Raw genomic sequence first — 26195 nt, forward strand, 5'->3', positions numbered from 1 at the left:
TATAATAGATATTAGTTTATTTGTCACAAGCATAGAGATTTTTTAAAAACTTTTATAGTCAAATATGATTTTAAATATATTAATAGCTTTCAAAAAAACAATTTTTAAAGTTTTTTGGGTTTTATGTCTCAAGAAATCCTTCCCCACCACCAATGTTTGTTTTTCCATGATATTCAAATTATTTATATGATAAATATACTTATGTACATCTCAAGCCCATTTATACATTTAAATAGTTAAGTACCCTTAAGAGACTGTCCTTGTTCATTTTGGACCCCTTGGTTTTCCTGATCTCTGGCCTTTTATGCCTTTCACAAATGGGCCTGCGGTGGGATGGAAACCTCTTGTGAAGTTGCCAGATTTCATTCTTCTGAGAGAGAGAAACATGCTCTCTAATATTTCTCTTCCTTGAGCTTCCAGGAATCTTAATGCCTGTATTTTTAACCAGCTTCATTCAGATCTTCTAGAAGGAGACCTCAACCACTGATCTGTACGCTTCACGGAAGACAGGAAAGGTGAGGGAGTTTATTTTTTTAGCAATCAACGTTGTTTTCACAAATGATGTGATAGCATCAAAGTACCACTGAGCTAAGTTAAAATGAGTTTACCAAGGTGAAGCATTTGAATACTAATAGCTGGCATTTACTGAGGGCTCACTCAAGATTTTAGGCACTGTGTTAGGCAGTTAACACGAAACACCTTATTTAACCCTCAAAATACTCTGATAAATTAAGCACTCTTATTAAATAACTTGTCCATTCTCACATGAGTGAGTGGTGGAGCTGGGCTTCTCTAACTCAGCCTCAGCTCCTGGGCAGCTCCTGGAACAGGTAACTACCTAACCACTCTAAGCCTCAACTTTCCTACTTACAAAAAGTATTTCATATGATCATGATGGGGTTTGATTGAGACAATTCACATAGATCAGAGTTTTTTGAACTTTGGGTGCTAGTCATTGGTGGTTTATAAAACAAAGAACAGAAACAGAAACATGTAGCAGGAGTATTAATGAAAATTTTGTTTCAACAATACAAACACCCACCCACCCCTATCTATACATACCAAGTGATCAAGTTTAAAAATCTGTTTTGTGTAGGACTCATTCAATGGTGTAGAACACTCAGAACAGTGCCTGGTAAGTAGAAAACTCAACACAAAGTAGCTATTGAAGTTACTGTTGATAATAACTATTTCAGGGGAAAATATCTGTTTTTTTATTGTCTGAGTTGCTTAAGATTTAAACGACTTCTACTTTTTGAATGGATAATTTACTTTTACTAAGTACAGCTTCAAAAGGTGGTCTAGAACAGGAGTTCTTAACAAGGGGTCCATGAGCTTGAACTGAAATTTAAAAGAGGATTATTCTTGTGGGGACATGGTGTGGGTGTGATATATTTATTAAATAATACACAGTGTAGTGTGGACTTAGTAATGGGTCTGTGATTTTCACCTGACTGGCAAAGGGGGCCATACAGCAAAAAAGGTTAAGAACCCCTCCCTGTTCTAGGAAAATGGCTGCTTATTTAACAATAGTCATAACTAAATAAAGGGTTTCACAATAGGTAAGAAGTTCGTTCTATTACCCTAGAGAAAAGCAAACGATGAAATGGGCCTCAGCACTTGTGCTAGTCCCCATCCTAAGGCTTTAGACTGGGATGGTACATGGTTCTGCCAATGGATCTTGGCTGGCATCAGATATCAGCATGACCGGAGGAGACCTGTGAAACTACACGCACTACCCCTCCAGACCTGAGGACTGCTGGGGGGGGACACGCAGTTCTGCTTGAGTACAGTGAAGCAATTTGGGAGGGACCCTGCTTGGAAAAGTCCCTTTCTTTTCTGTCATTTAATAGTTCCTTGGTATTCTTTGCTTTACTGTTTTGTGATCTGGGTGAAAGTGCTAAAAAAAATTCTGTTCAAATAACATTGTTCATTTAACTGAAATGATGAAAGAATATACCAATAAATTCCAAATTGAATTTCACTGTGCTTTAAACATTCCAGTGACATTTTAAATGGTATTAAAACTGATCCCTGTCTTCAGACCCATCTGTACTTCCTTTCACCAAATATATCCTTGGGCTAAGACTTTGGGCATGTTTTTCCCCATTCAGGCTTCTCTTTGCACCTAGATTTGGGGAACGACGGCTAACTCAACCATGCTGTCCGTGATGGGATTTTAAAAGCAATTCAGTATGCTAATTTAGAGGTTGGCAAGCTCCACATATGCTCACATCTCACAACACGATTCCCTTTATCTTCCCTGCATCCACTCCCCTGTTGTTTTTGTATACATCACTCATCATAGTCTGCCAATCCCCCCAGGGTTGGGGATTATGTCTTCTCCCCCTGTGTCCTCCCACAGTGCCCACGAGAATCTTTTGCATATAGCAGACACCCAATGTTTTAAAATAAATGGTTTTAGTGCCTGTCTCAAATTAAAATGGAGCCAAGGAAAGAGACGCAGTGAAAAAATGAAATATAGGGATAAGTGGCAAGGTACAAAGAACATGAATAATCACATTTCACAGTCTCTAAGCCTCTTCTAAAAAAAGTTTTTCAGAAACAAATTCCATAACTCACACTTTCACTTACACTTAGCAAATCAACATTTTGTTTATGTTATGAAATATTATGCAAGAATCATAATTTTAAGAAGCAGAATATGTGGATATTTAGAAAAGCAAAGAACATCCTAATTATTACTTTGATTCGAGACCAAAAGCATAAACTAAAAATCTAAGAAGCAGCTTTTAATATACCAAAACTAGAATACTAAAAATGGTATGTATACATGTGTACATATATTATGTATATTTGTATGCAGGTGTGTATACATATTGGAAGCTATTAGATACTTTAGCATCTCTCTTCTTACCTATCAGAATCTTCCTCTCTCCCCCAAATTCCTTCTGCTACCAGTCCCAGTTAAATTATAATTTTATTAAGCATAGTTTGTAGTTTATGCTTTTTTTTAGGAGGTACTGGGGTGCGAACCTGAGACCTCATACATGGGAAGCAGGCACTCAACCACTTGAGCTACAGCTGCTCCCCTGTATATGACTCTATCTTTAATTCCTACAGCACTATTTATGTTTAGTAAACATCTTTACCGAAATAATCTTCCAAGTTAGGAAGATGCGTTCCAAGTTAGGAATGCATTGGAAATAAACGGAAATAAACTGTAAAATAAAAATATATTTACAAAATTGAAGATCAGATTTTAAAACTTTGTTGTATGAGCAAATTACTGTAGTAGTAGGATGACTTACTGGATTTTCCCAAATGATGTATAATCTTGAAACAATCTTTACATAGTTCATTTGTGATCCAAATCCCAAAAGAATTCTTTAAACAAAGACTGGAAAGGAAAAAATGTGTGGAAAAGCGTACTGATCTCAATTTTTGGTAAAGGTATTCTTACAAATCACTTGAAAAATATCAAGTTTCATTGCTGGAAATTTAAACATCCCTTTCCCTAATCCTTCTTCTTCTTGGTTAAGTAGAACAAAAAGAACCACAGAGAATGCAATTCATTCCCTCCATCAGAAAGGCCAAGAGTTTCTGTATAGTCTTATTCACCCAACACTCATTTCACAAGGACCTGCAAAGCTACTGTTGTACATTTACTTAAACTTGTATTGCCACTAAATTCTAAGTTCTGTTGACCCTGCAGGCAACAGCACAGCAGGTGCTCAGGAAATGTTGCTGAGATAAGCTTCATGCCAGTTCACTTTCTATTAATTAGGGATCTATGCTGAGTAAATTATCCCACAGTGCATTTACAGTATAAAGTAATTCTTCCACAGTAACAAACAGAACCCTCAAAACAAAAAGTATTTACTCTGAGAAACTAAAATGTTGTGTCACAGAATTTCTGAGGTGCTTTAAATTCCTTTCATTCTTCTGTCATTCTCATTCGAAGATTCCGGTGAAGCGAACTTCCAGAACACACGCCAACAGGAGGAACAGAGAGTGCCAAGGCAATGGTGCAGCGTCGAGGCAGCTTCCTTTAATTCTCCTGGAACGGCCTGCCAGCTGCCAAGACTTAGGGCAAGTAATTTAACTTCCATAAATCTCGGCTTCCTCAGTATAAAATGAGAAAGTAACAGTATATATTTCCCTTACCATTCTCATCAAACACATGAGCAAATAAAACACTAAGCACTCTTCCTGGCGCACAGTTTAATAATAAACTCAGTAAGAGTGTTACTACTACTCTTCTTACACGTGTAAAAACAAAACTATGATTGAAAACAGGCTCCAAACATACTTGGAATAAAGAAGAATGATGACACAAGCTCACAGATGCTCATTTGGGCCTTTTGCCTTGTGATTTTAAGCAATCTTCACATGGATGCACTGAGGTTATTTACATATGCACAGAAGATTAAATCACATGACTTTTTAAAAAATCACCCAGGGTTCATAAAGCTCTAAGTGACAAGTAAAATATATATGGAAGAAACCAGGAGGTAATTAAACACAAACTCATTAAAAAACATTAAAAATTAATACCTAAGTCTAGGCATGAGACCCTTTAAATGCTGCTCGTAACATTCATTCACATAATGTGGTTCTTCAGAATTCCCTTGCCTGGTAAAATGACTTTTTCAATCTTCAATTTTTGTCTATTTCTACTGTTTTTACCAAAAAAAAAAACAAAACCACTTAAAACCTGTTTCAGGAAGAATGTATTCTAAAATTAGTTGGTGATGGTTGATCTAATACGAAAAGTCACTGAAATTGTACACTTTAAAAGGATAAGTTTTATGGTATATGGATTACATCTCAATAAAGCTGCTCTAAAATACATTTTCATGTTGTTCCTTTTGGGATAAACAACTTAAATAAGTGGTTTAACCACAGTGGAAAAATACATTCAAAGATTTAGAGGAAAAAAATGTATGGAAGTACTAAATTTCATTTGCCTAATTTCTGTCTCCTTGCTTTTTTAATTTACTGCACTCACTAACTTTGGCTTTTATTACTGAGATGGACCAAATGATCCTCCAGTTATTACACAGATCATCAAATTGTTAAGAGTGAATGAGAGGTACCCAAGTAGTTCAACAGTGCTTATCTGGGCACTTAATATTTGATGATGGAAGGAATATTCTATACCTGTTTCATTAAATAAATACTGAACAATACATGTGCCAGGCCCACTTAGAGATGCTAGAGATACCTCAGTCAGCCAGAGTCAAAAAATAAAAACAAATAATCTATACAGTATATCTGTGAGAAGTTTTTACATGCTATGGAGAAAAGTAAACCAGGGAAGGGGGCCAGGGAGTGTTGAGAGGAAGAGGTTTTATCATTTTAAATGTGAAGGTTTGAGGGAGGTAAGTAAGCAAGCTAAGTGGATATAAATGAGAAGACAGAGAAACAGATTTCACAAAGAATATCAAGAATTTAGTTGGTGAATTTAGTTGTTTTTAGGAGCTGGCTGTAAATTGGGAGTTTCAAAGAGACGTTCAGCCTACAGTTTTATATCAGGGAGTTGTCAGTGAATGAATGGATGGCATTTAATGTCAGGAGACAGAAAGATGTCATGGGGGAGTAACTACAGATGAAAAAAGAAGTCTCTCCACTAAACGTATCTAGTTTCATCTGGCCTCAGTAGCTTTGAAGGACCAGGGCATGTTGGTACCTGGAAGTAAAACAATGGAGAAATTAGCATTTTAGGGGCAGATTAAATTTAAATACCTTGTGTTGATGAAATAAAAAGAAGCTATTTTATTAAGAGAGTGTGACATTGGCATAAAGATAGAAAAATAGTTCATGGAGTAGAAGAGAGAAAGTCCAGAAGCAGATCCACCCATATATGGCCAGTTGATTTGACTAAGGCGCTAAAGCAATCTCATGGGGAAAAGAAAATCTCTTCAAAAAATGGTGCTTGAACAATAAGATAAACATCTGGAAAAAGGGAACATTGACCACTCTTTCACACTGCACTTAAAACTTAGCTGGAGCTAGATCACAGATCTAAGATAAAAGCCAAAAGTACAAAGCTTCTAGGAGGAAAGAAAATATCTTTGGGACTTCAGGATAGGAAAAGATTTCTTAGCAAGGACAATAAAAAGCACTAATGTGAAAGACAGAAATTATAAATCAGACTTCGTTGTAATTAAAAACTTCTGGGTGGCAGACTTGGCCCAGTGGTTAGGGTGTCCATCTACCACATGGGAAGTCCGCGGTTCAAACCCCGGGCCTCCTTGACCCACGTGCAGCTGGCCACCCGCAGTGCTGATGTGCGCAAGGAGTGCCCTGCCACGCAGGGGTGCCCCCCGCAGAGGGGAGCCCCACGCGCAAGGAGTGAGCCCGGTAAGGAGAGATGCCCAGCGTGAAAGAAAGTGCAGCCTGCCCAGGAATGGCGCCACACACACAGAGAGATGACACAGCAAGATGAGGCCAACAAAAAGAAACACAGATTCCCGTGCCGCTGACAACAACAGAAGCGGACAAAGACGACGTAGCAAATGGACACAGAGAACAGACGACCAGGGTGGGGGGGAGGAGAGAGAAAATAGATAAATAAATCTTAAAAAAAAAAAACAAAAAAAAAAATTCTGTTCAAATGAAGAAAAAAGTAAAAACTTCTTTCATTATGAATGAAAGCTACAAACTAGGAGCAAACACTCATCATACATATATATGATAAAGAATGGCATTCAGAATATATTAAGAATTCCTACAAATCAATTAATACAAAGACATGCAAACCAATTTAAAATGAGCAAGTCTTAAACTGGTACCGCATAAAGGAAGACACCAGAATGGCCTATAAACACATGGAAAAGTACTCAAAATCATTAAGACTATAAATTAAAATTGTAATGAAATATCACATCATACCCACACCAAACACCAAATATCGATGAGCATGTGCAGCAACTGAAATTCCCACGCATTGCTGATGGACGTGTGAAATGGCACAATGATTTTGGAAAGCTGAACAGAAGCATCTTATAAAACTAAATACGCATCCCCCCAGGACCCAATAATTCCACTTCTGGAAAACCAAGAGCATGAAAACATGTCCATAAAAAGATGCGTATAAACACATTTATAGCAGCTTTAATGATAATAATCCACACTGAAAACAACCTAAATCTCTATCAACAGGATTAAGCAATGGTACAAGGGCAAACTACTCAGCAAGGAAAAGGAATAACATGACAGACACAACAGGGATGAGCAATGAAAGCCAGACTCAAAAGAGTATATACTGTATGACTGCATTTACAGTGCCATTCAAGAACAGACAAGACTAGTCTGTAGTGACAGAAACAAGAACAGTGCTTGCCTATGGAAGGTAGTGATGGACTTAAAGGTTAGCAGGAACTTTCTGGGTGATGGAAAGGTTCCACATCTTGACTGGGGTGTTAGTTACATGGATATATATGCATTTGCCAATCTCATCACCTCATCAAATTATATATTTAAGAACTGTGAATTTCATTGTGTGTAAATTTTATTTCAACAAAGAAACAAACAAAAAAACCCATAATGTAATTTATCGGTATGGACTGGCATTTCTCTGATTGAAACTTCTGGGTTTCAATATTGGTTTATATCCTTAAAAATTATTCAGGATGCCACAGTTTTGTGATTTTTTGTTTTTGTTTTTTTTAAAATATGGGTTGTATCTATTGTTATTTACTGTATTAAAAATAAAAATGGAAAAAATTTTTACTTGTTCATTCATTAATAACAATAAAGCAGGGCATAGTAACATAAATAACATTTTAATGAAAAATAACTCTATTTTGCAAAAACAAGAATAACTTAGTAAGAAGAGTGGCATTTTACATTTTTGCTATCTCTTTAACATCTGGATTGACAGAAGATATATGGACCCTCATAACTGTTCCTGCATTCAATTGGGGATATCAAACATATTGTAGTTTCTGGGAAACTCCACTGCACATTCATGAGAGAATGATACTTTTTAAAAGGCTAATCAAGTCTTAGTAATACTAAGAAGCTTATTTTAACCTTGTAGTCCCCATGTAAGGGTTTTGGGGACTCACCAAAGGCCCACAAACCACACTTTAGAGAACCAATGGCATAAACTACCCATAAGTGGGGAATTCCTTTTTATCAATGTTTTTAGGAAACTCTGGAACAAGTTAAAAATATCTATTCATTCAACAAATACTGACTGACTGAATTTCAAATAATGTGATTAGTTTAGAGAATTAACAGGAGGCTGGATTAACAAAATAAGAATGTCTACAGGTGATATACGTCTGTTTTAAAACGTTATTTCATTTCTGAATTCTGCTTTAAATTCTTAAAATTCTGGCACTTCTTCAACTAGAAGGTTTTAAAGATATTTGAAATCAATTAATTAATAAGATAAAATTTTAAAATTTCAACCAAAACCCATCTTTAGTAGTTTGCTTGACTGTCTAAAATGATGGACATTATCCTCATATTACCTTGCATTTAAATCTGAGAGTAAAACCAGTTTCTTTGGTCATGCAACTCAAAGAATTGTAGCTTACAATGACGCAATCTGATTTTACCATTGTGAACATTAGTTTCCCTGGTTGCATTTGAACATAACGTTTTCCCTCCAAAGTTGGTAAGATTTATTTCCATAGCCATAAAATACTATTATTCAGGCTCCATCCCAATCAAGATAATGACATGAGATGTTTAAGGGCTCTGTCCCCCAGTGGAAACGTTGAATAACTAGCAAGTACTGGTAGAAACATCTTTCTCAAAGCTCCAGAAAACAGGTAAAAGGACTGTAACAGGGCTAGTGCAGAATCAAGGAAAAAAGCCAATTAAAAGCAATAGAATGTTGTGGCACCCGACCTGGCCCCAGTCCAGTTTCCAGAGGGAGCAGAATAACCCTTATGCATTTACTGGGAGAGGGTATATCTGGCCCAATCTGTCTGGTGGCAGCCTGAGGGATCTGCCCTGCATGGAGAAGGCAGCTCACCAAGCTCTCCTACAGGAGGCTGTGGGAGAACAAGTTGTGGTGTCTGGGGCAAGGGGTTGTTGGCTGTGCCCACAACCGTAAGGAAACTGTTTCCTAGGGAAGAAGGGGCATTGAGAACTGTGTGAACAGGGGAATTCCCAAGGCCACACACACAGGCCCAAGACAAGAAACAAGCACAGAAAGGATCAGTGAGGCCTTTACACTTAGGTCTGGAGCTATTCTCTCAACACTATGCATGCATAGGCTATGATGGAAAGCACTCTCACAGGTCAATATGCAAAGACTAGGCAAAGTGTTTCCTTTCTTTTTCATTCTTTTGTTTTGTTAGCTCCTGGTATTCAAGGAAAGCTCTGCCATAAAACTAGCAGGGTGCAAGCTGAAGGAACAGATGATGCCTGAGAACTTAAATTCCAACAATAGGGAAACGGACTTGGCCCAGTGGTTAGGGCGTCCGTCTACCACATGGGAGGTCCGCGGTTCAAACCCCGGGCCTCCTTGACCCGTGTGGAGCTGGCCCATGCACAGTGCTGATGCGCGCAAGGAGTGCCCTGCCACGCAGGGGTGTCCCCCATGTAGGGGAGCCCCACGCGCAAGGAGTGCACCCATAAAGAGAGCCGCCCAGCGCGAAAGAAAGTGCAGCCTGCCCAGGAATGGCGCCGCCCACACTTCCCGTGCCGCTGACGACAACAGAAGCGGACAAAGAAACAAGACACAGCAAACAGACACAGAGAACAGACAACCGGGGGAGAGGGGGAATTAAATAAATAAATAAATCTTTTTTTAAAAAAAAAATTCCAACAATAACACATTAAAATATCAAAATGTCCAGGTTTCAACAAAAGGTTATAATACATACAAAGAAACAGGAAGTGCTGGCCCAGGCAAAGGAGAAGATCAAAGCATTAGAAACCTCAATGAGGAGAATCAGACTTTGAACATACCTAAGTCTTTAAAAATGGTCACAAATTTAAGTATATTTATGAGTCATAAAGAACTAAAGGAAATCAGAATAGATGACACAAACAGAATATCAATAAAGAAATGGAAATATGAAAAGGAACCAAATAAAGCTGAAGACCACAGTAATAGAAATTAAAAATTCCCTATAAAGTTTCAACAGCAGACCGGAGCTGACCAAAGAGAGAATCAAAGAACCTGAAGATATGACAACTGAAATCATCCAACCTGAGGAGTAGAAAGAACTATAAAGAAAAGTGAACAGGGAAGCAGACTTGGCCCAATACATAGGGTGTCCACCTACCACATGGGAGGTCCGCGGTTCAAACCCCGGGCCTCCTTGACCCATGTGGAGCTGGCCCATGTGCAGTGCTGATGCGCGCAAGGAGTGCCGTGCCACGCAGGGGTGTCCTCCGCATAGGGGAGCACCATGCACAAGTAGTGCATCCCATAAGGAGAGCCACCCAGCGTGAAAGAAAGTGCAGCATGCCCAAGAAGGGTGCCACACACATGGAGAGATGACACAACAAGATGACACAACAAAAAGAAACACAGGGAAGCAGACTTGGCCCAATGGATAGGGTGTCTGCCTACCACATGGTTCAAACCCCGGGCCTCCTTGACCTGTGTGGAGCTGGCCCACACGCAGTGTCATGCGCGCAGGGAGTGCCGTGCTACGCAGGGCTGTCCCCTGCATAGGGGAGCCCCACACACAAGGAGTGCACCCTGTAAGGACAGCCACCCAGCGCGAAGAAAGTGCAGCCTGCCCAAGAATGGCGCCGCCCACACGGGGAGCTGACACAACAAGATGACGCAACAAAAAGAAACACAGATTCCCGGTACCGCTGATAAGGATAGAAGTGATCACAGAAGAACAGACAGTGAATGGACACAGAGAGCAGACAACTGGGGGGAGGGGGCGGGAAGGGGAGAGAAATAAATAGAAATAAATAAAAAATAAATCTTTAAAAAAATAAAAAATAGTGGCTGAAAACTTCCCAGTGTTAATGAAAGAAACTCAACAAACTCCAAACAGTATAAACCCAAATACACCCACACCATGCCATGTTATAATAAAAATTGTCAAATGCCAAAGATAAAGGGAATCCCAAAAGCTTCAAGAGAGAAGCAATGTGTCACAAACAAAGCACCTAAGTAAGATTAAGTGCCAACTTCACATCAGGAACCAGGGAGGTAAGGAGGCAGTGGGATGATATATTTAAATTGCTTAGAGCAAAACATTGCCAACAAAGAATTCTATATCCAGCAAAACTATCTTTCACAAATGAGGAGGGAGTAAGACATTCACAGATAAACAAAAACTGAGGGAATTCATTACCACTAAACAGACCCTACAGGAGATGCTAAAGACAGTTCTTCAGGGTGATAGGAAAGGATACTAGACACAGATCAAAGCTGTATGAAGAAATGAAGATCTCCAGCATAAGGGTAACAACAGTACTATTGTATTTTAGTTTTTAACTCCACCTTTTACTACTTAAAGTATTTAAAAAGCAAATGCAGGCAAGCGGATGTGGTTCAAGTGACTGGGCTCCCATCTACCATATAGGAAGTTCAGGGCTCGATTCCCAGGTGTCTGGTGAAGGCAAGCTGGCCCAAGCAGAAAGCTGGCCCACACAGAGTGCTGGACCGCATGGAGGGCTGGCACAGCAAGATGATGCAACAAAAAGAGACACAGAGGAGAGACAATAAGAGACAGACCAGGAGCTGAGGTGGCACAACAGATTTACCACCTCTCTCCCACTCCAGAACATCCCAGGATCAGTTCCTGTTGCCACTTAAAGAGAAGGCAAGCAGACACAGAACAACACACAGCAAACGGACACAGGGAGCAGATAGCAAGCACAAAACAAGGGGGAGAGGGAAGAAGTAATAAATAAATATATATTTTAAAAAGAGGCAAATGCATAAAATGTAATGAGAAATCAGTGGCTTTGGACTCATAATGCATAACAAGCAAATCCCAGGGTCCACAGGCTGGAGGAATAGAGTATGGATTAGAGTGGACTTACTGATATTCTACTATGGAACTATTGTGATTAGTAATGGAAGAAACTGTAGTATTGATGTGGAGAAAGTGGCCACCGTAGCTACTGAGGGTAGGGAGAGGGAAGAAGAGATACGATGTGGGGGCATTTTCAGAACTTGGAATTATCCTGGGTGGTACTGCAGGGACAGATGCGGGACATTGTGTGTTCTGCATGGCCCACTGGGTGGACTGGGGGAGAGTGTAGACTGCAATGTAAACCATTATCCATGTGGTGCGGCAGTGCTCCAAAATGTATTCACCAAATGCAATAAATGTGCCATGATGATGAAAGAGGTTGTTGATATGGGAGGAGTGGGGTGAGGGGGGTGGGGAGTATATGGGGACCTCATATTTTTTTTAATGTAACATTAAAAAAAAGAAAGAAGGACAAAATAAAATAAAATAAAACCAATCAGGAAAAATTATTCTATAAATCAGAAAAAAAAAAAAAGAAATATATAAAGGTGGGGTGACTGAGCTCAGGGTATGGGAGATAGATTATATATGCTACTACAGTTAAACTTATATTAAAGCAAACAAGAACATTCTAGATTTAAGCCCTATGGTAACTACAAAGAAAATATCAGAAAATATGCTAGCTCATAGAGACAGAAATTAGAGTACAGGTTGCCAAGGGGGAGGGGGAGGGTGACTAGGGGAGTTACTGCAAAATGGGTGTAGGGTTTCTGCCTGGGGAGATGGGAAAATTTTGGTAATGGAAAGTGGTGAGGATAGCACAATATCATGACTCTGATTAATCCCACTGGATGGTATGCTTGGGAGTAGATGAGATGGGTTTCTGTTGTATACAAGTTCCCACAAATAAAAAAAAAAAAAGGAACAACTAAACAATTAAATGCAATACATGATCCTGGATGGGATCTAGCAAAGGAGAAGAGGAACAAAGAGAAATCATTGGAATGTGTGGAAAAAAAAAAAAAGGAAACCAGACTAAGCTTTATGTCAATGTTAAATTGCTTGAACTTCAATAACTACACTTGCGATAGTTATATAAATGAAAATCTTTGTTATTTGGAAATGTATGTGACAGTATTAAGTGTTCAAGGAGAATGATGCAAACAACCTACACTCAAGAGTTCAGAAAATGGACTGAAGACAGATAGGCAGATGGCTGTATAAATGGACAGAAAGAATGATATGGCAAAGATAGCAAAATGTTAAAAAATGATGGTTCTGGGTATCTGGGGGGGACTAGGGAGGGTTATGTTGGAGCTCTCTGTATGGGGTCTGTATTATTTGCAGAACTGTCCTTTGGTTTTTTTATGTTTTTCATAATAAAAATTTAAAAATACTATTATTCTTCAATCATGTAATATTAAAATTTAGTAATGTAAAGATTTTAAATCTTCAAAGGCATCTTAGATATGAAACATCTGATAAGTTTAATATATTGAAATCAATGCAATTCACATTCCTTAAATATCCCTATACAATTAAATTCCTAAAATCTAGCTATCCCCATTCCAGCAGAGGCAGGGATTGGGTGGTTCTGTCTTTTCTTGGATGACTGAGATTGTAACAGTCTTTTTCCCTAGTTCCAGGGTTGAATTAGAGTAATACAGAAATTGCTATTTTTCTCTCGACATATCGAGGACACCTTTCTAAAGCCTAGTATCAATCAGCACTATGACTTAAGCTTTAGTCAGACTGTGTCAAACATAAGGTGATGGAGGTAGTGCAAAAGCTGTGTATTTTTAACCTGCTCCTAGACATCTACAACTACAAATAGCCTAGAGTCCTGGAAGCAGGTCAACGTCTGTGAGAGTTCCAAGACAAGTCACATGCCCTTCCAGGAATGCATTTTTAAAAAATAACAATAAATTGAGAAATTGTGCCTGTGGACATCAGCTTCAGCCCATGCTAGAGAGTTCCGGCCTGCCATCTGACATCCTGCCCTACGGCTTTTGGACTTGCTTGGCCAGCTTCTTAACAAGCTTGCAGATGGGTCCCGGCTTGTGAAGAGTGGCCAGAAACCAGCAGCTACAACAGAAAAGCTGTAGTGAGCCAGGCCACCTCACCAGAGCACAGCAGGAGAATGTCTACAAGCAACATTGCGAACACCAATCCTCGTAAACAAGCCCAAGGAGGCATGGATGTATATCATTTTTTGAAGTCAAGGACACCTAAAGGACAGGGAGGATTTACTCATTTGGAAAAGTTGCCTCCTGACCTGAGCTTTACCCTCTTGTCCTATCTGAATGCAACTGACCTTTGCTTGGCTTCATGTGTTTGGCAGGATCTTGCTAATAATGAACCTCTCTGGCAAGAGCTGTGCAAATCCACCTAGGGTCACTGTTCCATATACAATAAGAACCCACCTCTAGGATTTTCTTTTAGAAAACTGTATATACAGCTGGATGAAGGCAGCCAGCCTCACCTTCAATACGAGCCCAGATAATGGAGTAAGCTACTTTATGTCCAAGGGTATCCTAGATGCTTCACCAAAGAAAAGAGCAAAGTTTATCTTCTGTGCAACACTAAATTGAAAGAAATGGACAATCAATCTCGATGCAAGTCTTGGATGACCTTGTAATATTACATAATTTTAGAAATCAATTCTTGCCAAATACACTGAGTGAATTTTTTCATCATTTCCATGCTCCTGTATAGCTTGGGCAATATCTTGAAACTCTTAAAACAAAGTTCTCATATGGGTTCTGTGCTTGTTACCATATCTCATGTGAGAACTTGGCCTTAGTCCTGATGCGGTCTATGTACTGTGCTACTCATTGATTCTACTGTCCATTGCCCTCGCTAGCTCTCATGTGAAGAATAAGATGTCAAAAACAGAATTTATTTGAAATACCTGCTGTGCTGCTCAAAACATTAGAGCAAATTTTGTAGGGCAGAAACCTTTATGACAACATCTACCCTACTGGCCATGTGGCTGCATAAAAGCACACATGCTAGGGTTTCAACTTTTAACTTCAAAAAATAAACCTATCCAAGGATTTATTTCTAGCAGATACGGGGGTTACATTATGCTGGTCATTCTAGCCTCTGCACACAATCAAGTTTCAGCGTACAACCTGTATTTCTTTTACTATTTTTCTAATAACCTCCTTGGGGAACTAAAGAATTTTGCAGAATTTTTCTTAATTTTGCTTCTCATGTTTTGCATAAAGCAGAACCACTGTCTGACACAGCTATTTAAGAAGGTTTAACTGGCATTATGCTCTAAAAGGTATCTGTGCATTAGATTTGCCTGAAAAACTTTAATCCATTCCATTCTTTTATAAAATATGTAATGCATACATATTTAATTATAAAGAGATGTATAATCACAATTTTATTGTAAAGATTTTAACTGAAGTTTTTCCTTTTCTCTCAAAATAAAATCTAACTTGGTTTCCTATTTTAAGCTTATTGCGATAATATTATGAGTTATTTAATATATTTGATTTTACCATATACTTTGATAACTTGGGATAAAAAAGTGTTCTCATTTTTTATATTTGTAATTATATATGTGCAGATTATAACAATAAATCTGGCTATTCATATCAGAGGTTAGGGTGATTTTACTTGTTCTATAAGAGGCTACACTTGTTTTAATTTCAATAAGTTAATAAATTAAAACTGCATATTAAAGATTTCAAGGGAAGCAGATTTGGCCCAGTGGATAGGGCGTCCGTCTACCACATGGGAGGTCCGCGGTTCAAACCGCGGGCCTTCTTGACCCGTGTGGAGCTGGCCCATCCACAGTGCTGACGCGCGCAAGGAGTGCCCTGCCACGCACAGGTGTCCCTGTGTAGGGGAGCCCCACGCGCAAGGAGTGCAGCCCGTAAGGAGAGCCACCCAGCGCAAAAGAAAATGCAGCCTGCCCAGGAATGGCACTGCACATACGGAGAGCTGACACAACAAGATGATGCAACAAAAAGAAACACACATTCCCATGCAACTGACAACAACAGAAGCGGACAAAAAGAAGAACACCCAGCAAATGGACACAGAGAACAGACAACTGGGGTGGGGGGGCGGGGAGAAGGGGAGAGAAATAAATAAAATAAATCTTTAAAATAAATTTTTTTCATGCTGGACTTCTAAAATGTAGAATTCATTGTCAAACTTTAGTAATATTGTAAACTTTACTTCCCCTGGTTGGTTTATCACCATTCCTGGATTAACAGGGAAGTTTATGAAGCTATCACATTTCAAAACCAAAATGGATTGATGAGAATATCCATGAACCCGTTTTTCAGTTTCGAAAGAAAGCGTTCCTCTGGGCAAATGGATTCCCTCACTTCAGGCCTGCCTCAGAACATTCTCCCAGTTGGAAGGAAGGAAGGATGACACAGAACGCCAGACCTTAATCTGGGGAATATTCTTTGCTCACCCTTACTTCCAAGAATAAGATTTCACAAAATGGGTAAAAGGCATGAAGTATCTGAAATAGAAGTGAGAAGTGAAGAGAGTGGATTATGGTGAGGTGGTTCTGATTGTAAGGAAGTGATCTTAATGACAGAATATTGATGACATGCATAGTATGTGTGTCCGTACCAGAGCCAACTATGTTCCTTCCCTCACCTAGCCCTCTGGCAGGGAGAGCTGCAAAGGACCAGGGAGGCATCAGGAGGGTGAGCATAAAGTTCCTGCTAATACCTTAATACTTCTCCACATCCCCAAAAGACCTGAGGTTGCTTTCTTACTGGGAGTTTTGTTGGCAGGGAAGGGGAAAGCAGCCTTTCCTGGCTATCACAGAAATTGCTTGGGCTCTATACTAAGAAGTGTCCTGTTTCAGGACTTGATTACACTCTGGCTGGACGGGAGTCGGGTCCTAGGCAGAGAGAGGTATGGCAAAGGGAGATTTGCCTGAGGAGAACGGTGGAGCCTCAGATGCAATTTTGCAGTGAGGCTGCTTTTAATAGGCTGCACGTAACTTGGAATAGAACTGGAGACAAGGACTTCAGATCCCTGAAACAAATAATTCATAAGAGAAGACACAAAGAGAAGCAATGATGGACTGAATAACAGATGTTTCCCTTTGAACCACAGATACCACTCTGCTGTTCTTCCTGGCTCTAAACTTTTCAGACTAACTTTCCATTAAAACACACCTATTTTTTTTTTTTTTCAGAATTAATACAGCAATCTGGGATCTGCTTCAGCTAGCTCAACAGTCTGACTTAACTTACTTTTTAAGTCAAATTTAATTTGACTTAACTTACTTTTTAAATGACCTGAGACACTTTTGACTGCTTACCACGAGAGAGATAGAATTTCTAGGGAGAGAGTTGAATTTCTGGTTCTTTCCTGCTTGGTTACACATAATACCTCTATCATATTATCCGACATGTACATTGGTTTCCCTTCGGTTTCCTTTCCAATTACTCTGAGCATAGTGAAATACCTGTACTACAGGAGGAGAGCATTCTTCCTTCTTCCTAAAGAAGAATTTATTCTGCTAAGAAAGATCACACAACACCCTAAAACACACAATCTGATCCAAGTAAGGTAGCTGGCCTTCTGAGATTTTCTAGTTCTTTCTAATAAGAAAGGGTATGTCAATCACATCTTAAAAGAAAACAGCCAAAAACCCTACTTTTCAGTAGTATTAAGAGAATGCACAGTTATTCAGGAAAAAAAATTTTTTTCTATGAAAAAAAAATTATACTTTTATTTCTGCATTCTTTGAGTGTTGGAAACTGAGGCACAGTGGTCTCACAAGGAGAGATGTGCTGTTTGCATGGCTATGCTTGCACCCTAAGGAATGCGGTAATTCAGAGTTCCTGGCAAACAGGATGAAGCTGTTACAGGCTGAAAGAAAAGATGAGCACATACCTTTTGTAGTAAATAGAACACTTAGACTTTGTACCCTGAGATAAGATTTTTTGAGTTCCTACTGCATGTTGCTGCTTGTTGCCACATAGACTGCATGTTGCTGCTTGTTGTCACATAGACTGGGGTATATAGAGAGCCCCTTGTAAACAATAAAGTTGTCTGATGAGTCTCTACTAGCAGACCCCCTCATCCCAGCTCTCTTGTTTTTTTTTTCTTTTTCTTTCTCTTTCTTTCACTCTCCTTTTTCTCCTTCTTTCATTCCTGATACCCTTCGGGTCCAACTCTCCAACAAATGGCACCCAAAGTGGGGCCCGAAGAAGTGAGTCTTCCAAATCAGTGTCGGGAACTGTGGAAAAGACCTCGTGGGGGGTCAAGTGAGACGTCCAAAGCAGAGTAACTCCAGTCTTCAAGATATTAAGTAAGTAACATTTCCACGAAGTCATCAGGGTAATGGGTAATCAAATGGACATGTGGAAGCATATTCACAAGTGTTAAAAACTTTACTGAAAGTTAATGGGGTACCTGTAAAAAGCTTTGAATTACTAGAATTGCTTGCTTTAATACAAAAGCATTGTTGCTGGCTTCAGCCTCAGGGGCGTAATGTTTTAAATTTGAAACAGTGGAGACCTGTAATGAAAGCTTTACGAAGAGCATATCGAAAAAGGGAATTCATTCTATTATCAGTATGGCCTTATGCCACTAGATAGCGGCAGCTTTAGATCCTGTTTTACAGTCTGAAGAAGGAAAGAAAGATGAAATTACTATATTTTCTAAGCCCATAAGTAAATTTGAAATGAAAGAAAGTAAACTGGAACAAGAACAGGAGCTTGAGGCGAGTGGGGAACCCTCGGGTTTTTTCCCTCATCCCGATATTAACCCTTTCATCAACAAAAGCTCAGTGAAGTGTCCTAATGAAGTATCTTCTGTGTATCCAGTACAACCCTCTGCACCTACTGAATTGCCTAAGTCAGAAATGTTTTCAGATGTTGCCGATACTTTGCCTTATGTTAAACAATTATCTGCTTTCCCAGTAATATTACATGTATACCACCAGATACAAATAATCCGCGAGGGGGTGTCGAGTTTCATCCTGAGCTAATAGCTTTTAAACTATTGAAAGATTTAAAACAGACAAAAATACTAAATAAAGTCCTTGTTAGTGAAATCAGGCTTGTAAGAAAACTCTGTTAAAGTGTTAACTAAGATAAGGAAACTATTCTGGCAGCAACTCTGCAACCCCCCTGCTGTCTGCATGACAATGTAGCTGTGGGCTAGTGGGGTTAATAGAGTTAAGCCACTGGAAAAAGAGAAAAACATGGCAACATTAGTGTTCTGTTTTGTTTCCATGCTAATTCTGATTGGACCTATTTAACCAAGATAATAAAATCAGTACAAAATTTTTATCAAGGTGTTCAAAGGAATTTTCAGTTTTAAATCAATAGTTTACTCCTGAACTTCAAGTCTCAGTATAGTCTTAGAGTAGTAATCCAAAAATGTGTGTTAACGGTCTGTCTAAACTGCTAAATAAGAGCTTAACTACATTTATGCTGCTCAAGTTATCTTAACTAATTGCTGATAACTAATAAAAATGTTTCCAAGCACAAGCTTGCATGTTACAGGAAACATGGATTCCAAAAGAAATCTTAAAAAGTAAAATCTAAGATGTGATATAATGGAGAACTTAAAAACAGCTATACCAAGAAAGTAAGAATTATGAGTCAATTGTAAATTGTATGTTTCTGTTAATGTGTTGTAACTGTTTTGTGTTTGTCTGTTTGTTCAATGTCAGTGTATATTTTGATACCTCCGAATGGTAATATAAATTAATAAAGATTTCTAAAAGAGCTCTATTCAAATGGCCAAAAATTAAATAAGCGCTTATATTAATACATAAGTTTAAATGTTAATATCTCTATAATGATAAAGATTGTAAGTCTTGATTAACAAAATTACTATAAGTCTTTTCATAAAAAATAGTTTTTGCCTAGATTGAAATGAAAAGTTTATTTTTCTTCACTTGATAAAATGAAGAATGTAAAACTTAAATATTAAAAATGGTTAAAAGTTTGTGGGAATGCTGACTGAAATTTAATAAGTTTTTTCTAAAAGGTGTGTTTTGTCCTAAAATAGGATGGCTAATTTTCATGAACTCTTTGGACTTAAATAAATGCATGTGGCAAGTTGTAGAAGGTATTGTGGTAACTTTAAGTAAGGGAATGTGTTCTCTGAAGGTAAAATTTGTCTTAAAATTATAAATAATTATAAGAAGTTTAACTAAGCATTGTTTAAGGTATTTAAATGGCTAATTCCAAAAAAGTCATTATTAAACAAAACCTGAATTGATAATACTAATAATAAAAGGTAATTTTATAACAGGAAAACTGGTCGGCGGCCAGCCTCCCCTGCCAACTTGCTTCTAGGGGACTGTTTCTGGTATTGCAAGCTACTAAGTATTTAAAGTGAAGAAAAGTTCATTATTTTAACAAGCTTGTTTAGTGTTGATGGCAACTTTATGTTGTAAGAAGTTTGCCTGGTAACTCAGCATGTGGGATATATGGAATGTGTTTTTATTGTTAAGGAAACAGATGATTTTGTCCTAAGATAAAATGATTGATTATTGGGAAAGAGTAGAGTGTGGGACAAAACCCAGGTGAATACTGAAGGTGTAGAAGGTTCACAGAAAAGAAATTTTTATGATTAAAGTTAAATAAAATTTGATGGGTCTATCAATAAAATTTTAAAAGCTTTAGTATCAAGTAGTATGCATCAAAGTTAAAAATTTTGTTCTTTCTCAAAGTCTCTCAAGTCATTAGTCTGTTTTGGTAAAAGTTTCCTGAATAATCAGTATACAAAGAAAGTCTGTTTTAACCAAAATAGCTTCTTGTGCTTTAACCTCATCATTTCCTCAGTGTTTGAAGAAGAAAGGGTCTTATCTCTTTTAAAGGAACATAACGTTCAAACCTGCTTTCTAAAAATCAAATCCTGAAAAGTAGCTTTTTATTTCAAACTAATTACAAGAGATTTGTTCTTTTACCATGAAAGAAAATTTATAGTTGAGTTCATCTAATGTAAGTAGAAGGTGTTTGAAAGTGTTATAAAATTAAAAGGATTTTTTAACCTTCTGTAAATTAAAGTTTGTATGAGTAAAAAGTTCTTAAGAGTATATAAATTTACCAATATTTCAGCATATTAATACAGAAGTACAATGTGGTTAATTATGGTTTTAATTATTATAAAAAAGTATGTGTCACAGAAACAACCTCTTATCATAAATTAAAATAACAACACTGTAGTATGCAGCAGTCCCAAATATTGCTAGTTTGCTGCAAGAAGTTAATGTCCAGCTGTGTCGCTATCACTTTGTTTTAAAACTTGCTAAGGGGAAACGGATTTGGCCCAGTGGTTAGGGCGTCCGTCTACCACATGGGAGGTCCACGGGGGCCTCCTTGACCTGTGTGGAGCTGGCCCATGTGCCTGCTGATGTGTGCAAGGAGTGCCGTGCCACGCAGGGGTGTCCCCCGTGTAGGGGAGCCCCATGTGCAAGGAGTGCGCCCCGTAAGGAAAGCCACCCAGTGTGAAAGAAAGTGCAGCCTGCCCAGGAATGGTGCCACACACACGGAGAGCTGACGCAACAAGATGACGCAACAAAAAGAAACACAGAATCCCGTGCCGCTGACAACAACAGAAGCGGACAAAGAAGAATACACAGCAAATAGACACAGAGATCAGACAACTGGGGCGGAGGGGAAGGGGAGAGAAATAAAAAAAAAACAAAAAACAACTTGCTAAGACTTTCTTTAGTGTCTCCTTAGACCGGTCAAGTCAGCCTGCATTCCCCTATCTATGGAAAACCCAACAATGGACTTTTGCAGTGCTTCCCTAAGGCTGTGTGCATAGCCCAACCATCTGTCCTGGCATGGTAATAATAATCTAGCTGCATAGAAAAAAATTGGTGGCTGAACCAATGACGACATTATGTTAACCAGTAATCCTTTTTCCAGAATGAAAAGAAACATCAGAGACAATAGTATGTTATCTTAAGAGCCTAAACTAGGCAAACAATTGGGACAGGCTGCAAAGTCCCTGCTGCTCTATCAAATTCCTAAATGTGGTTTGGTTGGGTGGGATAAAACTATGCCCTCTGTTGTAACTGATGGACTGCAATGATTTCTCATGTTAATAGAGTTTGTAATATTATTGAAGTGCTGAAAATCTTCCATCCCTCACTTAGCTCAAACATTAAAACCACTGTATGTATTAATTGGGAAAAGTCCTTCATGGAAATAGGAAAACCTCCAGCAAGCTGCTTTAAATAATAATAAAAGGAAGGTAAATTGTGGACATTAACTTAGCCTATGAATTGGATGTGGCAAGCACCAATATTTGGCTTTGGGTGGGGTTTGTGGCAAAGGCAAAATTCTAAACAAGTACCCCTTGGGTTTTAATCACAATTCTGAAAAGTGGCTAAAAGCAAAATATGAAAGCGCAATTGTGTGCAGCATGGGAGGCTCTGCTAAAAGTGAAAGACTTAACCCAATAGTGTTTGGTCACTCTAAAGACTGCCATCCCTATCCAGGGGTAGACTGCAAATACTAAAAGCAAAACAGACATGATGGACTGTTGTAATCACCCTCAGATCTATGAGAAAACATCCGGGATACCTGCTAGTAGTAACAGGTGACTGTAACTGTCTGTCGAATCCCTGCCCACTCCTCTAACATCCCTTTTAGGACTGTTGATGCGGATGCCTTTGTGAAGATCCAGGGCCCTACCACTGAAACATGAGGAGAGGCAGAGTGGCTCCACCAGAAAGGAAAACACCGTGAGTACCAGACCTTGTGGTGCCTAGCCCAGCAGTTCCAGCTGCCCGTTACTTACCAACAGCTCATGAACTTCACTCCTGAGTATCCTTGTGCCCACTTCAATGACTGTAACATCAGGTCCCTCCTGCTCTTGAGAGGAATAAGCCCTCAGATGCACGATTCAAACCCTCTGGGGAGTAATACAACAAAAAACCACCCGAGCTGTATTCATTACTCTACAAAAACAAAAAGTGGGAAATGTGGAAATATGGCCGGAGGTTAAAATACATCACTAAGACCTGTGGCATCTGCTGCCATATATCACATTAACTTTACAAATTCTGGAACTGTGAACTTGCAGCTTGCGTCTGCCTATGGACTTTGGGCCTGTGTGCTCTCTCCTTATGCTAATGTGGCAGGAACTGTTAACATTACAAAGGAAAATGGATACCCGCCCCTTGGGCTAATGACACTCACAGTCATAACCTACTAAAGAATTTGTGGAAGTATTTCTTGGAATTGCCCCTCCATATGAATGGCTGGGAAATATAAATAAGACAGGACAGTATTTGACCCTTACTCAAACATATCATTTTAAAGCCTGTGTTGGAGAGCCATTTGTTTTCATAACTGGTAAGATAACTATTAAGAATGACTCACTGTTTTATGAAAATGGTGCCTTGTATACATATCAGGAAGTGCGTTGCAGGATGGAGAAACAATAGCAATGGCCAGAAGAAGAAAAGCATCTGGATATCTGTGAGAATGACGTGGATTTGGCAGTCATCTCCTGAAAGTCAGTTATTGCTACATATGGCATAATAATTTTGAAACAGACTAGATGCTTTATTGGACTGCTTATTATAAGCATTTTGGGACTGATTGGAATCATTACAGCTGCTGCTACTGCTATAGTAGCTTTATATGAAAGTACAAACACAACAATATATACATGATTGGCATAAAAATGCTAGTGATTTGTGGCATAGCCAAGAACACATTGATGAACAGTTAAATAATTGGGTTAATGATTTAGAATCGGCTGTTTCACATATTGGAGATCAATTGTATAGTTTAAACTTGTTAAGAGGATGGAAATACGACTGGAATGAAAGCAACTTTTGTTATTACTCCTCTTGCCTGTAATTCATCTGATATAGAATGGAAAAAAAAATTGATCATTTACTAGGCCAAAAAAGTAATATCTCTCTGGAAATAATTGAATTACAAAGAAAAATATAAGAAATATCTAATAATCAAATTCATGTAGCCAATGATAAGGATATTTTTTCAGACATGATCTCACATATTACAAAGTTTAATCCAGTTAATTGGTGGAAATCACAGCATTTCCCGTCAGCTTTAGGAATAGGGCTAATCTTATTCATTCTGTTGCTCATGCTTTTCACCTGTGCCGGGCAGTGGTTTAGAAGAAAATTGCAAAGCGTAACAGCCATGGGACATGTGAATAATCTGGCTAGTAAAAGCACTCAATTTTCCCAAGTCGAAGAGCTTGGCTGGTAGTCATTGATGGGTAAGACTCTCGAGAGGAGGGCAACCTAGGACAGGCACAGTTACCTCGACTGAAACAAAACGGGGGAAATGCTGGAAACGAGGCACAGTGGTCTCACAAGGAGAGACGTGCTGTTTCCATGGCTATATTTGCACCCTAAGGAAGGAATGCGGTAATTCAGAGGTCCAGGCAAACAGGATGAAGCTGTTAAAGGCTGAAAGAAAAGATGAGCACATACCTTTTGTAGTAAATAGAACACTTAGACTTTGTGCCTTGAGATAAGATTTTTTGAGTTCCTTAGTAAAGCTAATAATTAACTGCATGTTGCTACTTGTCACAGTAGACTGCGATATATAGAGAGCCCCTCATAAACAATAAAGTTGTCTGATGAGTCTCTACTTGCAGACCCCCTGATCGCAGCTCTCTTGTTCTTTCTCTCTCTCTCTCTCTCTCCCGATACCCTTCTGGTCCAAATCTCCAACATTGGGTTAGTCTGTTTAGGAGACTGGTGGACAATGGGACTTAAAGGAAGAGAAAATGGTTTTTCCTTCAGAATTGCTTAAGGAGAGCAAATTTTTATCTCAGATCTATTTAAAATTGGCACAACTTTCAGTGTGTTCATGGTAATGCAACTGGAAACATAAAGGCCAAGAAGGCAGGTTCCATGTCAAATTTAATTTGTAGTGTCCAGCATTGAGCCAACAACAGATGCGCACTTAATAAAATCCTGGGACTATGATGTTAATTCTCATCACATGAAAGACACAAACAGTGCTGCATTAATGAAAGGCAGGAACGAATTGTCTTAAATTCTAGAAATGCAAAGCTTTTTGTCTAGGTATGTATGATCTTTTTATCCTTAACACTTAGAAAGATTCTGTCATTTAAGAAAAGAATAGAGGCTACAGAGTCAGGAAACCTGGTTTGAATGCAGATCCTACTATTTACTGGCTAAATGATCTCTGGCAATTCACTTAAAATTATCTTTCCCTCAATTTCCTCATCTGTAAAAATGGGGATATCATAAAATACCTGTGCTTTCATTCAGAGATGTTTTGAGAATGAAAAACTATAGTGTTTATGAAAATACTTTATAGACGCCATTTTATAATCCAAACATAAACTGTACCTCTTGTTATGTACAATATCTGAAGCTGACATAGTGCAGGCAGAAGACATAGAAGGCAGCGGTCTTTGAACCTGGGTACACCTGGGCTCTTGCCAGTGCACCGTGCTTTTGCAGACTGCTATCATTATGCTCGTGTTAGAGCAGAAGCTAAGGCTTTGGAGAGATTAAATGCCTGCCAAGGCCATACACCTTTACTCAATGACTGACCCAGAATCAGAACCTTCTAGAAGAGGAAATACATCGAGCCAATGGTTCTCAACCTTCTTATGATCATCGCACACCTTCATGTACTAGAATTTCTGGCAATATCCCAAAGGATTTAAGACATTTAAAACAAAAACACAGAAGTAAAACAAAGAGCCTACAGTTATAAACTATTTACTTTACAGTTATAAACTATTTACTTGGCTCACCTATAGAGGCCTGTTTTGTTGAGGACTGTCAACTGCTCTTTTACAGACGGTACCCACACACTTTTTCTTTGGCACTGGTTGGAAATTATGCTCCACTTTTTTTCTCTTACTAAAACTGGCTATGCTCGTGCTACTACAGATCACAATGTCTGCTTGAATCACACTGCATAACAGTATATAAACTTTACCCACTCATTAGAGATGGTGGCCCTGTGTCCCGGTTGAGAATCACTGTAATATGTGAGTCACTGACAGGTTAACAAGGAAATGGCTTTGAGAACACACTATGGTAAAAGGAAAGTTCAGCCTAAGGTGACTCAACATTGTGTTGGAGCAGGATTCAACAGCAGGTTATATCTAAGACATTTAAGGTATATCATATGCAATAAATGTGGAAATCTAATTTTCCTAAAGATTTTAAAAGCACAAGGGGGAAAAAAATTTTAAAGACCTCTCTATTTTAAGAACAATCACTTCTCATTTAATTTATTTACCTTGTAAATCTTCATGGTCATATACGGTGTTTGTAAAAGAGAAGAAAATTCATCCAGCACTAACAAGCAAAGCAAACAA

General features: G+C 38.6%; 1 protein-coding gene and 1 pseudogene across 2 annotated transcripts in view; one reads left to right on the forward strand and one right to left on the reverse strand.

Annotated features, from left to right (window-relative positions):
• The window catches only part of OSBPL1A (oxysterol binding protein like 1A), a 238509-nt gene that overhangs the window by 43766 nt on the left and 168548 nt on the right, over positions 1-26195 (reverse strand). The window lies entirely within an intron of this gene.
• On the forward strand, positions 13926-14879 carry LOC101433908 (F-box only protein 8 pseudogene; annotated as a pseudogene).

The sequence above is a fragment of the Dasypus novemcinctus genome, chromosome 16 (genome assembly GCF_030445035.2).
Source record: "Dasypus novemcinctus isolate mDasNov1 chromosome 16, mDasNov1.1.hap2, whole genome shotgun sequence".
NCBI classification, from domain to species: Eukaryota; Metazoa; Chordata; class Mammalia; order Cingulata; family Dasypodidae; genus Dasypus; species Dasypus novemcinctus.